This window comes from Dipodomys spectabilis, unplaced genomic scaffold (genome assembly GCF_019054845.1).
Source record: "Dipodomys spectabilis isolate Male_0828 unplaced genomic scaffold, ASM1905484v1 ptg000051l, whole genome shotgun sequence".
Taxonomy (NCBI): domain Eukaryota; kingdom Metazoa; phylum Chordata; class Mammalia; order Rodentia; family Heteromyidae; genus Dipodomys; species Dipodomys spectabilis.
Genome location: NW_024870728.1, coordinates 8,979,193 through 8,992,744, shown reverse-complemented (window position 1 = coordinate 8,992,744; position 13,552 = coordinate 8,979,193).

Here is a 13,552-nt window from a genome sequence, read left to right as displayed (position 1 = left end):
TGAGGTATATCAGTATCACTGACCAGCCTGCATTTGTCATTAAGGGTTTGTAGTAAAAAGAGAGATGAAAGAGAAAGGTGTAATAGTAGACCAGCCACCAAACATCTTACAAGTATGTTTTGGCAATGTGACTTATAAGAGAATAGGCAACTCATTCTAAATGACTTTTTCAAGCTATACAAAAGATCTATGTATTTTTAATACTTACAACTTCTCTAACTTTGCTTTCTTTCCAAATTGTTAGCTACTGTTCAAAATTCTCTCATATGCATAAGCACCACCTGCCTATGGTGAAGTTTGGAGAGTTTCAAACTCTTCCAAATGAGAATATTAAGGATTCAATTCTACAGCGGTGCTACAGCTGGACTACCCTGTCTTGTCACCGCCCCCCCCCCCTCCTGTCACCAAAGTTCACTAGCAAAGAATTTTTTTTAAAAATGTATTGTGTGCTGTTGATTGAGAAAGCTAAGTGGTTTGTTAAACCCATCGCCTATTTCCCAAAATCATTAGTATAATTTTTCTATCCTATTTATAACATACAGAAGATGAAGACTTTTCTTTTTGCTTCTCATAGTAAGAAACAATTTTAATCAAGTGTTATACATGGGCAAACTTTCTATTCTATGAACACAGGAAAGATAGGCTGTTGGAGCATGTTGGCAAATACTGCAATGAAATTCTTTGAAAGAAGTAAGGCAGCCTGTAAATGTGGATAATGGATCTTTGAACAGACTCTCAAGACTTATTTCACTAGACTAGACCAATTCTTTTTAAAGCAATACATAATGAGAAGTCAAATAAAAGGGGTGGAGCAAATGGGAAGATTAAAAAGAGAGTAAAAGATTAAAAGAGGGAGAGAATATAAGGAGAATTCAAAAGGGGAAAAAAAGATCAAAAAGGGGATTAACCATGTTACTTGTTGTTTTTCAGAAATTAAAAAAGTATGGTGGCTAAGGAGTTTGTTTCCTTTTGGCCCAAGAAAAAATGCCAATTATGGTAGCTAAACTGCCCGGATCACATATCAGCATGCTTTGGAAATGTGAGAAATGGATGGGAAATATAAACACAGAGCAATAGCTTACAGTTATGTTATGAATTAAGCCAGAAAAAATATCAAGATTTAAGTCACTGAATAAGCTGCCAAGGTTCATTTTCCCTGATGAACTTGAGCAAGATCAGAATAGAAGCGATAGCACTGTAGTTGAACGTTTGGTACAACACCCCCCACCACCACTTTCTAGAATCAAATTCTTCATGTTCTCAAGAAAAAAAAAAAGACTTCAGGCTAGAAGAATGTAGTCAACAATAATGAAGTCATGGATTCCCTTTTATTTCTTCAACTTTATTAAATCAGTTCTGAATTTAGAGCTCTGATAGGATAGAGCCAGGTAGCCGACCCTCAGTCAGCTATTCCTGGTCTTGTATATCTGACTTCTTTTTGCTTCTTCTTATAACATTTTGATGTTTTAAATTAATATTTAAATTGCCTTTAAGTATAGAAAGTGTTTCTATATACGTGTGTGTACATGCATTTATATGTATGTATGTGCATGTATTTATGAACCCGGAAAATTAATTTTGCATATATTAAAATGGAGTATATATAGATATTAAATATGTGTGTTGCTTATTTTCTTTGGTTTCTTTTTCCCCCCTCTGTTTTTTTTTTCCTGTGAGTGTGTGTGTGTGTGTGTGTGTGTGTGTGTGTGTGTGTGTGTGTGTGTGCGCTTGTGTATTTTACTGGGAATAAAATCCAAAGCCTCATGGCAGGCTAGGTAGCTAGGCCAGTCACTGCATCCAAACCCACATTTTTTTGTTGTTCTTGATCTGTATATTTTCTCTTCTTCAGTTTTATTGTTGTTGCCTTTACTCCAGGAACTTTAAAATTACACTCTTTGTCGTTGTTGTTTTGTTTTAACCAAAGATCTTTTTAATTGACCAACATTTGTTGCTTGAAAAAGTAAGAAAATCAACTAACTTAGAAACACCAAAAGGTAAAGCAGGAAGAAAAAAAAATACTCAAATCATGAAAGAGAATGAGAATAAAGAAGAAAAAGAACATTTTTAAAATTTATTGTAAAGGTGATGTACAGAGAGGTTATAGTTACATAAGTCAGGTAATGAGTACATTTCTTTTTGAACAGTGTCAGACCTTCCCTCATTTTCTCCCAGTTTTTCCACTCCCAACTCCCCTCCCCCCAAGTTGTATAGTCCATTTCCAGTGCAGTGTCTAGTGCTGACCTGGCTCGTTGCTGAATTGGTTCACCCATTGTCCCACCATTTCCGTGATTCCTCTTCCTTTCCCCAAATCAGATAAACTTATATTCAAGACAAAGGGTCCAGAAATCAAAAACAGCAACAAAAGGGAATAAACCAAGGAAAAAAGAAAAACCAAAGAAGCACAAACAGTGCAATAAAAACAACCTCTTGTTTCCATTTCTTGGAGTTCATTTCGATAAACATCATTTTACATGCTCATATGCACATCACTATTGAGCCCTTGTGATAAGAGGAGGAAGTTTAAGTTATATTGCATTAAAACTAAATGACGTCTACCTGTATATTTAAATTCTATTTTTTTTTCATACAAATTGTGGTCTGGCACTTTAGCACTCCAATAAATACTTAGCATGCTCCTCACCCAGGTTCGGAGGCAGACTCCAGCTGTGCAATTCTATGGGACTCTGAGTAGCATTTAGTTGCGTTTTATTTTTGCCCCTCCCCTTTTATAAACAGTGTGAAATTTTTTACTGAATCCCAGGTGCTCTTCATTTTATTTGAATTCCTCTTAAAGGAAAAGTAGCACCAAATTCAATCTAGGAAAAGCGCATGGATTTTGTATTCATTGCCCTCTTTGTCGGCAGTCAAAAAGAAGAAGCTGTGTGCTCCGGAGGCTGGGTCACTATAAACAAACAACCTAGGTCAGGAGTCACAATAGCTACTTCACCTCCTGCTGCCCCATCCCCTTTGCACTTCGTGGAGTCGGTTGGGGGCGGGAGCCAAGATGGCCGGAAGCAAGAGGAAGGATGATGATAGGTTACAAAAGACAGTGGGAAATTCAGTGAACATAAAGTTGTGTTCCACAGAAATTCCACTTCTGGGAATCTTTCATATGGATATAAAAGTACCAGTATTCAAGGAAGTATATACCAAAAGTTTGCTGCCATTTGTTCTTACCCATCCATCAAGAAATGGTATTGTGCTATAGCAGCTCCATCCTTTGCATTTTTTGTGTAACAAGGATGTATGTGATCGGTTGCTCTGTGAAAAATGAAAACAGTAAAGTGTTAAGAAAACCCTCCATATATGTAATTATTTCAGTCAGGATGTGTTTGTTTGAGCACAAGGAAAAAGTGGAATATGCAAACTACAAGGAATATGCAGACTCTCGATTTTTTTGTTCACATGCCTCTTGGGAGTGTGTCGGCAAGTAGTACAAAATCTGCTTTTCTGCAATACGGGATCATAAGAAGACAGTGCACGACTTTTTTCCTTTTATCCTTTATTCTGTTCAACCTTTTGTTGTAGAATTTCATTTTTTTGAACCAAGTTTGAGGGTCTCTGACAATAACAAAGAGGAAAGGGGTGAAGATTTCCAAGCAGAGGGGAAAACAAGTTACAGAGCATTCAGGGGATAAATGTTTCAGGAACGATACACTCGGGACACAAAGGCCTGAGGTTATAGAGGGTATCTGAAGTGTTAAGAAGCAGCAAAGAAGCCAGAATGATTACAGCTGGATAAAAATGGCAATCAAAGGTGCTGGCAAGAGACAGACCCAGGGTCCAGATTAGGTGAAATCATGTTTTCAATTGTTTTTCCTGAAACATTCCTGCATCATGAACAAGCACATGCGCAGTTAGGCACACATACACATAGGGTATGTACACATACAGATCACAGAACGGTTTGAAAAACACTAAATTTTATTCTAAGCATGAGAAAAGGTTGTGGGAAATAAGTGCTTTCATAAGATTGGACTTCTATTTGGAAGAATCACTCTGACTGCAGGGCAGGAAGCAGGCAAAGGTAGGGTGGTAAGACAAAAAGCAATTCCCCCATTTGGAGAATTGATAGAGACTGAGACTATCAGCAGCAGAAACAATGGAAAGTAATGGAATCTGAGACCGATTTTTTTTAAGGCAAAGCAATGCAAACGTGCTGATCATTTGAGTGCGCAGTATAGTAATACAAGAGTCCAGAATGATCCAGCAAGGAGGCCTAGCAATGGAGCTTGGTGGTACGTGCTTTCCTGGTGTACGTATGTCTCTGGGTTCAATTCCCAATACCACAATTAAGAAGAATGACCCAAGCCAGACGCCCGTGGCCCACGCCTGTAATCCTAGCTACTCAGGAGGCTGAGATCTGAGGATTGCCATTCAAAGCCAGCCTGGGCAAGAAAGTCCGGGAGACTCTTATTTCCAGTAAACCACTCAGAAAACGGGAAGTGGCGCAGTGGCTCCAGTGGCAGAGCACTAGCCTTGAGCTGAAGAGCTCAGGGACAGCACCCTGGCCCAGAGTTCAAGCCCCACAACTGACAAAAAAAAAAAAAAGAATGACCCAGTTTAAGGACATGATTGGCTAAATGGAAGGTAAAGCTGTATACTTGGGTGAGGAATACTTATTTAAAAGCTAAGTGAAGCCGGGCGCTGGTGGCTCACGCCTGTAATCCTAGCTACTCAGGAGGCTGAAGCTAAGTGATAAGAGATAATAAAGAATTCTCCTTAAGATACATTAAATTTGAGATGCCATGCAGATATTCCCATGGAGAAGGCAAATGACCCTTAGAAGCTAGAAAGACAAGCCATCCAGCTTGCTTTGACTAGTGAAGTACAAACAGAAGTATGTCACTTGGGAAGAGATACAAATCTGTGTGACATCATTGTCTCCATAGCTACCTAGTAAAGTTACAAGAAAGAAAGTTTTTTTTTTTTAACTTCAAACTGTGAATGTTGGTCCCATTTAATGGGTCAAGAAATTACTACAGAGGACATGACATAATTGTTTTAGTGAAATGAATAGATTAGGATAGGATCAGATAAGGTAGGACAAAATAGAACGGATCAGAAAATAATGAATAGGAAAACATAGAAAATATCAAAGAACATTCTGCATACACAGCAAAAGCTATGTTCTTCACAAATACTGAAGCCAGTTCTGATGCAGCGTGTGGGAAAGGCAGTAAAGATGTGATTAATGAAAGTAGGACAAATGATATTTGATCTTTTGAATACTTGCCTCTCCTCTGGCTTTCTAGTAAGAAGTGAAAAGCAATTGATAGAGAAAATCCCCAGGTTATAACTAATGCTATAACCCCCAGAAATCCTGTTCGGCCATGTTTTCACTCTTTGTAGTACTTTATAATCCAAAAGGTATATATAACTCTACAGGAACCAAAGAACCCAGTTAGTCATCACATCTTTTTCTATGGTTATTTTTTTGTGTGGTTTTGATGATGGTTTCATTTTGTATAGTTAGGTCCATGTCTCTACACATAGTTGTATACCTCAATAATTTAAGATTATAAAATCAACAGCTTTCCATGTTTTTTTTTTCTTCTTTAAACTTTGGATTTTTAAGTAGGAATAGAAAAGTTGATGAGAGAGAACTAAGCTCACACCTGTAATCCTAGCTTCTCACAGGCTGGGATCAGGAAGATCTCAGTTCAAGGCCAGCCTGGGCAGAAACTTCATAAGCCCCTATCTTAACCAATAGCTGGGCATGGTAATGTACACCTATCACCTAACTATAGCGAGAAGAATTCATAGGAGAATCATAGTCCAGGCCAGCCTAAATCACATTCATTCATAAAACAAATGTTGACTCAGGACCATGGAAGAGTTATGGGCGTAGATGAAGTATCATTAAATAAGACAGATAAGATCCTCCTCTCACAATTAACACAGACACATGAATGAACCAGAAGATAGCAGGTAAGGATGTATGCACCCATGCACACCGGGCCTCAATATCATCAAGAGAACCCAGATGACAGGCCTGGGTGGTCAGAGAGGCCTCTGGAAAGAAATCACTTCAGCAGATGGTTGTAACTACAATGATAGTTCTAGAAACCACAGGTTCTTTAAACCTTTCTGTAGTCTCCAAACTTGCCAGTAAGTCTATATTTCATTTTAAATCAGAATAATACCATAAAATAAATAAGTAACAGCGGGTAGAGTAGTGGAGTAATATAGAGTCTTCAGTTAGAAAACCCAGGAGGCCTGGGCTTCCTGGAGAAAGTGGAGGCCCATATTCAGTTACACCTGCAGATGGAACCGATAGAGGCTAAGTGGATACAGAAGCAGAAGTTGGCACCTCTCGAAGTGGCGGAGGCCACCAACTGAAAATGTATCCCATAAAACATCCATCAAGATAGTCGTAAAAGGGGTGAAATGTGTACACACGTAAAAGCAATTGGAAACACATTTGCCTAATTATACAGACAAAGATATCAAGATGAGTGCTGAAAGGGAATGAAAAACGAGGGAATTCAGAATCTCTATTCTAATGGAACCCAAACTCCAATGCTTGGTAATATGGCCTGGGGGACAAAGTGCCCCCAATTACAAAAACATTAAAGAGTTGATGGAGTCTGTGAAGTGTTTCCAGAGAAGAGGATCTGAAGGAAGGGAGCCACAATTGTGCTTTTATCAGCAATTACTCTCTCATAGTTTTGTGTCAAGCTAACTTTATTAAATCATTCTGCAAAGGTCAAGTGGGATGTGTCTTTTCCTGGAGTATTTTCCTATTTCATGACACAGTCTGAGTAAGTGGATAATATATACTGGGCTTCCAAAGACGGAAGATGTTTGTGAGCAGATGCGGATTTCCTGTGGGGTAATCCTAGTCACCCAGACAATGGGGTTTTATACGACACTGTGCATGTACAGACTCTCTGTCAACCCTGAGTAATGCCTGAACATCTCCCAGCTACTAGCTGTCACATGGAGTCCATTTTTAACTCTTTATCATTGAAAAGAAAACCCTGGGACATAACAGTCTCACATGACTTTTCCTTAAAATCAGATATTGTTATTCTCAGGGCAAAGAGGCAAAGAAAATCACAACGTTATCAGCAGCTGCATTTTGGTTGTGAATCTTTCAATTTTCTCCCATTTCTTTATTTTTTTATATTATCTTGTTTTCTTTAATGGTCTATTATTATTTTCACAGTAAAAGCAGACTTTTTTGCTTTGTAAATACCAACAGATATCAATAACTATCACATACTCCCAACAGGAATAAACATCTTTTTTCTGCTTTCTTGCCACCAGTACTTTGACTTCTATGCCGTATATTCCTCTTCATTATGGAACACAGTGTTAACCCAGTGTGGTGGCTCAAGCCTGCAATCCTAACTACTTGGGAAGCTAAGATCAGAAGTGTGGTTTAAAGCCAGCCTAGGTAAAAAAAAAATTGAGAGGCTCCACTTCAACCAATATAAAATTGGGTGCAGTGGTATGCACCTATCATTTTTTTTCTACACGGGAAACGTAAGTAGAATGATCACAGGCCAGACTGGCTTGAAATTATTAAAGGGCTATGTGCCTCAAGTGGCAGACTGCCTAGCAAATGCAAGGCTCTGAGTTCAAATCCCAGTACCACATAAAAGGAAAGAGAATGGGATGGCACACACAGTATCATACTCATTACCTTTGTATATCCAGTTGTGAAAGAAAGAGTTTGACAATTTTTGGAAGCTCACTGTGTGCTAGAATTGTTCAAAGCCACATAAAATTAGCCTAGTTAATCTTACTATCCTATAACCTAAAAACATTTGATACACTTGATGTGGAGGTGATAGTTCAGAGAAGCTACTGATGACTATGGGGCTTAGGTGAATTAATAATAGAACAAATCAGGAGCCAAACACATACCTGCTTGATTCTAAAGCCAGTAGTCCTTCCAATATTACCCACAGCTCATGTCTTATCTGTCCTACCTTTTAAGATTTTTGGTAGTGGAGCTGTGGCTCAAGTGGTAGAGGACTAGCCTTGAACAAATAAGGTCAAGGATGGTGTTCGGGCCCCAGTTCAAGCTCCATGACCAGTATGCACAGATACACACACACACACACACACACACACAAGATTTTCCATCTTGCCTGGCTTCAGTACTTCCTCTATCCTACATGACAGATGGAAACTAGCTAATGTCTATTCTTCCTGTCCTTAGAAGCTGTAAGCCAACTTCCCATTACATACAGAACCAAATGTAATTCACTTAGTCTGGCTACAAGGAGGCCCAGTATAACCAAGTCCCAGGCAGCTTCTGGCACTCTAGATATAAGCACTTAACTCCAGTACCTCAAATAGGCAAAACAGGTTCTTCCTTCTGTCAAGACAATCTCTCTCTTCACTTCCCAGAGATCATTTCCCTGACCAGTCAATCTTTACATGTCCCATTATTCTCCCTTTTCACCCTGTTTTGTTTTGTTTTCCATTCTAACACTTGGCATAAATTCTAGCTCTGCTCATTTCTTTATTTATAGAAAACTATCGTTCCCTACATGTGCTTCAGAAGCCAGAAATTAAATCTATGTTTAGCAATTTAAATCATCACAATCACCATGCTATCAATCTATTTCCCTTCCTCAAAGGATATGGTTAAATCTCTCCCATCTTATGAAAAAAATCAATACAGACCTTGTTTCCCTAGCTATCTACGACCCCAATCAAATATCTCTGGTCAGAGATACTTCCTAACTTCATTCAGCCTTATGTTTTCATACACCTAGCAGACAGTTCCCTCTAGGGAATTCCTGAGTGGTTTCATTCGCAGGAAGTCATGTCAAATCAAAGTCCAGAAAGAAATGTACTCTTTACCTGACTGACTCTATCCCCTCTGTACATCACCTTTATATTAGCAATTAATATGTTTTTAAAATAGTTAATACATCTCCATATCTCCTCCTCTTATATTTCCTACCATGGGGAAGAGAATCAACAACATATTCATCACCCAACTGGGAATTCTGGAAATTACACAACCAATTTCTCAACAAGATCTATCCTCACTATACCTCTAAATACTTCCCAAATGCTTTCCCTCTGCTCTGAGACATTTATATGAGCTCCTTTCATATCTGCTTAGACTATTGCAACCGCATCCTGACTAGATAGATATCCTGCCTTCAGTGCATCCCATTGCCTCTGCTCTCCAGGATGATCATTGACAGTGTGATTTTAGATTCCACGTAAAAGCAACTAATGTCCTGTGGATCGGATGCACAATTCTAACTCAACATCTTTGGATCTTACTGTGTGTTTGTTGTCTTTGTTAATTACAAAAGATTAAGAGGGAAAGGATGGAAAACTAAAAACAAAAACAAAAGCCAGGTGACTGGTGGGTTATGCCTGTAATCCTAGCTACCTAGGAGGCTAAAATCTGTGGATTTCGGTTCAAAGCCAGCCCCTGGCAGGAAAGTCCAAGAGACTCTTATCTCCATTTAAGCACCAAAACAGGCAGAAGTGGAGCTGTAGCTCAAATAGTAGAATGCTAACTTTGAGCAAAAAAGTTCAGGGACAGCACTCAGGCCTTGAGTTCAAGCCCCAGGACAAGCACACATGAGGGCACCATTGGAGCCAACAAGGAACTGAAGGAACTAGAAAGAGTTTATCTCCCCCACTAACAATACACCACAAGGGATTACAGGAAGGATATCCAACAACCCAAGTTTCAGATTGTATTACTACACCACTGAACTGCTGTCCAGATTTCTAGATTGTACATAAATCCCGTTAACAATCCTGGGGAAATCATTCTTTGTAGTAGCTCAAAAATGGCATTATAACTACAGGTGAATTTCCTAAATCACTAATCTGTTGGCAGTTTTCCACTTGGGGGCTTTGGGAAGATCCCTACACCTTCACAGTGAAATCTGAATGGTCAATGTAATCTAGTGCAAGGCTCAGACTTCCTGGCCTGGCTTTCTCTCCAAGCTTATTCTTCTCTGTTCACCTACAAGCTTACCCAAAGGCAGTTCCCAATGGATATCATGTTTTTCATGACATACGTACCTCTAATCCAACCTGGCTGGGGATGTGTTTTTCTGCCTTTCATGTCCAGATCAATGTCTTCTTTTCCAAACTCCAAAGGGGTCTTGGTTTCAGAGTCCTTCCTTTTGTGTCCAACCAACATTTAATATTACTCCTTGTAGTAAAGAAAGAGCCATTCATGTACAGTCTATCATGAAGTCTTACTGTTTATGCTTAGTTAGAAATCAACTAATATTGAAATGCCAAGAAGATGCCATTTACAGAGCCAGAATCTGTCTGTGAACCTGGAAAACAGTGGACAGGCTAAGGGATGACTTGCTGTAAGGGGCAAGTGGTTACCTTCTCCTAGTGTCTCCATCAGACCATCTCCACCGCCATTTTGCCATATGAACAATGAATGTGGTACTTACCAACAGGATTCCAATGTGACCTCAACATCCCTCTCTCCTATCATTATTGCTTATCTCTACCCCTAACCCCTGATCAACTCTTACACAGTTGACCTTAGGCTGCCAATACCATAAAGACCAAGCAACCATAGCCAGTGAGCACTGTCTTAGAACTGGGTCTGTATTATATAAATTAAAAAATAAATAAAGATCCTTAATCTCTTAAACATAGAAAGAAGGACTGGGATTGTGGCTTAGTGGTAGAATGCTTGCTAACATGCATGAGGCCCTGGGTTTGATTCTTTGGTACCACATTTAAAAAGTCACTAAATAAATCATAAAAAATAAAATAATTTTTAAGTTAGAAAGCAAAGTTCTCTCATCAGCTTAAATAATATTAAGCATGTATTTAGGATGACCAACTTATTCTAACTGAAGCAAGCATTGTGTCGTGACAAAGTTGCCTATCTGAAAAGCATAAACCCCAAATTGTATTCCAAACTTGACCATTTCTAGCGGAGTGTGGAAAGTTAGGCAATCATCTGACTTTTATGCTGCTTACCATATTGTAAAAGAGCTTCCTTTCTCACATAATTTATGTGAACACGTTGTGAAATTGGAAGGTATGACACAAACCATCACAGATGCATGACAAGGCTCCTCAAACTCTTTTGTGTTTGGCAATTAAAGAAGAAGTCCACCATTATGGAAATACATATGAACACATTGTGATACAATCAAGTCTCAAGCTATCTCTTACCTTCCAATATTAAATTTGTCTGGACAAAGAAGAAAAAGAAATAAGAAGAGAAAAAAAGCCAAACAACATATAACAAAATAAATATATATTCTTGCATTAAAAATAATAAAAAGTATTTACGAAGTTATTGCTATTTCCTTTTTGCATGCTGGAGGAAGAATGAATATACCTATATTCTGAGAAAATGGGAAAGTAAAATACATAAAAGCCCTCTCATTTACTCAACCATGAATCATCAAACTAATTAAAACTTATAGCTGCCACATGAGGTATAAGTCCCTTGTATAGCATTTGAGAAAAGCATTTCTTAAAAACTTTGTTTTTAAAAACAAAATTAATATATACAAATGGGCATGAAACCCCACGGGTATATGTGGCTAATGACCAAAAGAGAAAATGAAAACTGAGAGCACGTCTCACATCAGTGGAACAATTAATTTGTCAAACTTTCAACAAAGATGGATTACTGTCACATTTTCTAATTAAAATAAAATTGAATTTATAGACTTTTGTAAGCAAAAATGTCTTATCTTTTTTCAAATATATAGTAATGTAAATTACCAACTAAGTATTTGGAAAGTCCTTTCTGAAAATACATGCTCATCTGAAATATAATTAATTCTGTTCATTCATAAGTGGTTGTCATTTTGGAAACCTGATTTTACTAAATAGGCTCATGTTTATCCCCTTAATCATTTGTAGACCATAGTTTTCTTAGCAAATCCCTTTTTCATTGCTGATAGAGTGACATTTAGCTTTAGACAAGCACCTTATTAGACACTGGCAGCTTACACTTATAATCCTAGCTTCTTAGGAGATTGAGATCTGGAGGATCTCAGTTCTAAGCCAGCCCAGGCAGACAAGCCTATGAGATTCCAATTCCAATTAACCAGCAAAAAGCAGAGCTGGAGGTGTGGCTCAAGTAGTAAGCATAAGTCCTTGAGTTCAAATCTCAGTACTGCAAAAAAGTAGTCTTATAAATTGTAATTTAATCCATAGGCTAGAGCTTCATATGTATAGGAATTATGATAGGTTTTGTTGTCTCCCTCTTGTTAAAACATAAAAGAGGTGTGATGGATTAACTGATGTCCTAAACGCCTTTGTAACTTTCATAATTTTGAGGAGTCATTCATGTCACATTATCAGGAAGCTGTAAAGACAAAAATACATAATTATAGAATTTAACATTGAAGTCCTTTATAGCTAAAGACAAAAGCATATTATGTTTAAGGTATAAAGAATTATTCATGATGCTGCATAAATAGTAAACAATTTTATTTCCTTCATTGATTACAGATTGACAGTTGCCAAAAGGAAGTCAGAAACAAAAGAACTTGGGACTGCGGGAAACTCAAATGTTTAAACCATGGCAGATTTCAGAACAGAACAGAAACCTTAAATCTAAGTATGGACGCCTCCTCTACCCTTCTTTTACACTGTTCTCCTGTATGGAGTGTTGCTGTTGTATGGACCACATGCTTGACACTTGCGCTCTCTGCTTTCTAACTTTATTCAGCCAATGGGAGATGGGATATTTGCATATTCATGAGATATTTGAATATTTGGATCCCTCCTTCTGAGGATCCTCTAAATGTCTGCATCTTTCCATCTGAGATCATTGCTAGAGCCACCTGCAGTACACACGTGCACACACACACACACACTCCCTGTGCAGGCTGCTCAATGAACCCTTGTGATGCCCCTCCACTCCTCACATTGGTAAATAACCTCTTCATATTAATGTCCAATTCAATTGTAGCCTCTATTTTTACTAGGAGCCTCTATTTTTACTGTGATACAAGCCACAATTACCTGAAAGTAAACTGTGACTCACAGGCTTTGAGCCTGTTTCTGCATTTCCCATTTACTTTCTAAATAAACAGGTCTCCACTCTTCCAAGCCCATAAAGAAATGATTGATTTCCTCTAAGTAAATATACTCTGTAAACAATGCATTCTACTTACAAAGACAGCCTTCAGCATCCTTGTCTGGAGCTGCCTCGCTTCCCATCATCTCTATGTCCATTTACATGAGCATGTTCTGTGTCTAAGAGTAGGATATTTGCACTCTATACAACCAAGAGGCCAGGCGAGTGTTTGCACAGAGGGAATGGGTGACACCATGCAGGGCATTGCATCGTCTGAAGACACAAGCATGAAGCCACTTCCAGCCCTCCGCCAATGAAAATTCACTACGCATTTTTTGGCATGACCCTCTGCCTAGCTATTGGGGTCAACTTAGGAAGGTGACAGAAATAGCAGATAAATATGCTTCTGCTAGCTTCTTAACTGAACCTTGAGATTGGAGTTCTCTCAATCTATTTTTTTAAATAAAGAATTGCACCATTTTGCCTCATCTAAGTTCCTCTGAGTCCAAGGATTCCCAGAATGCTCCAGGCTCTGGACTT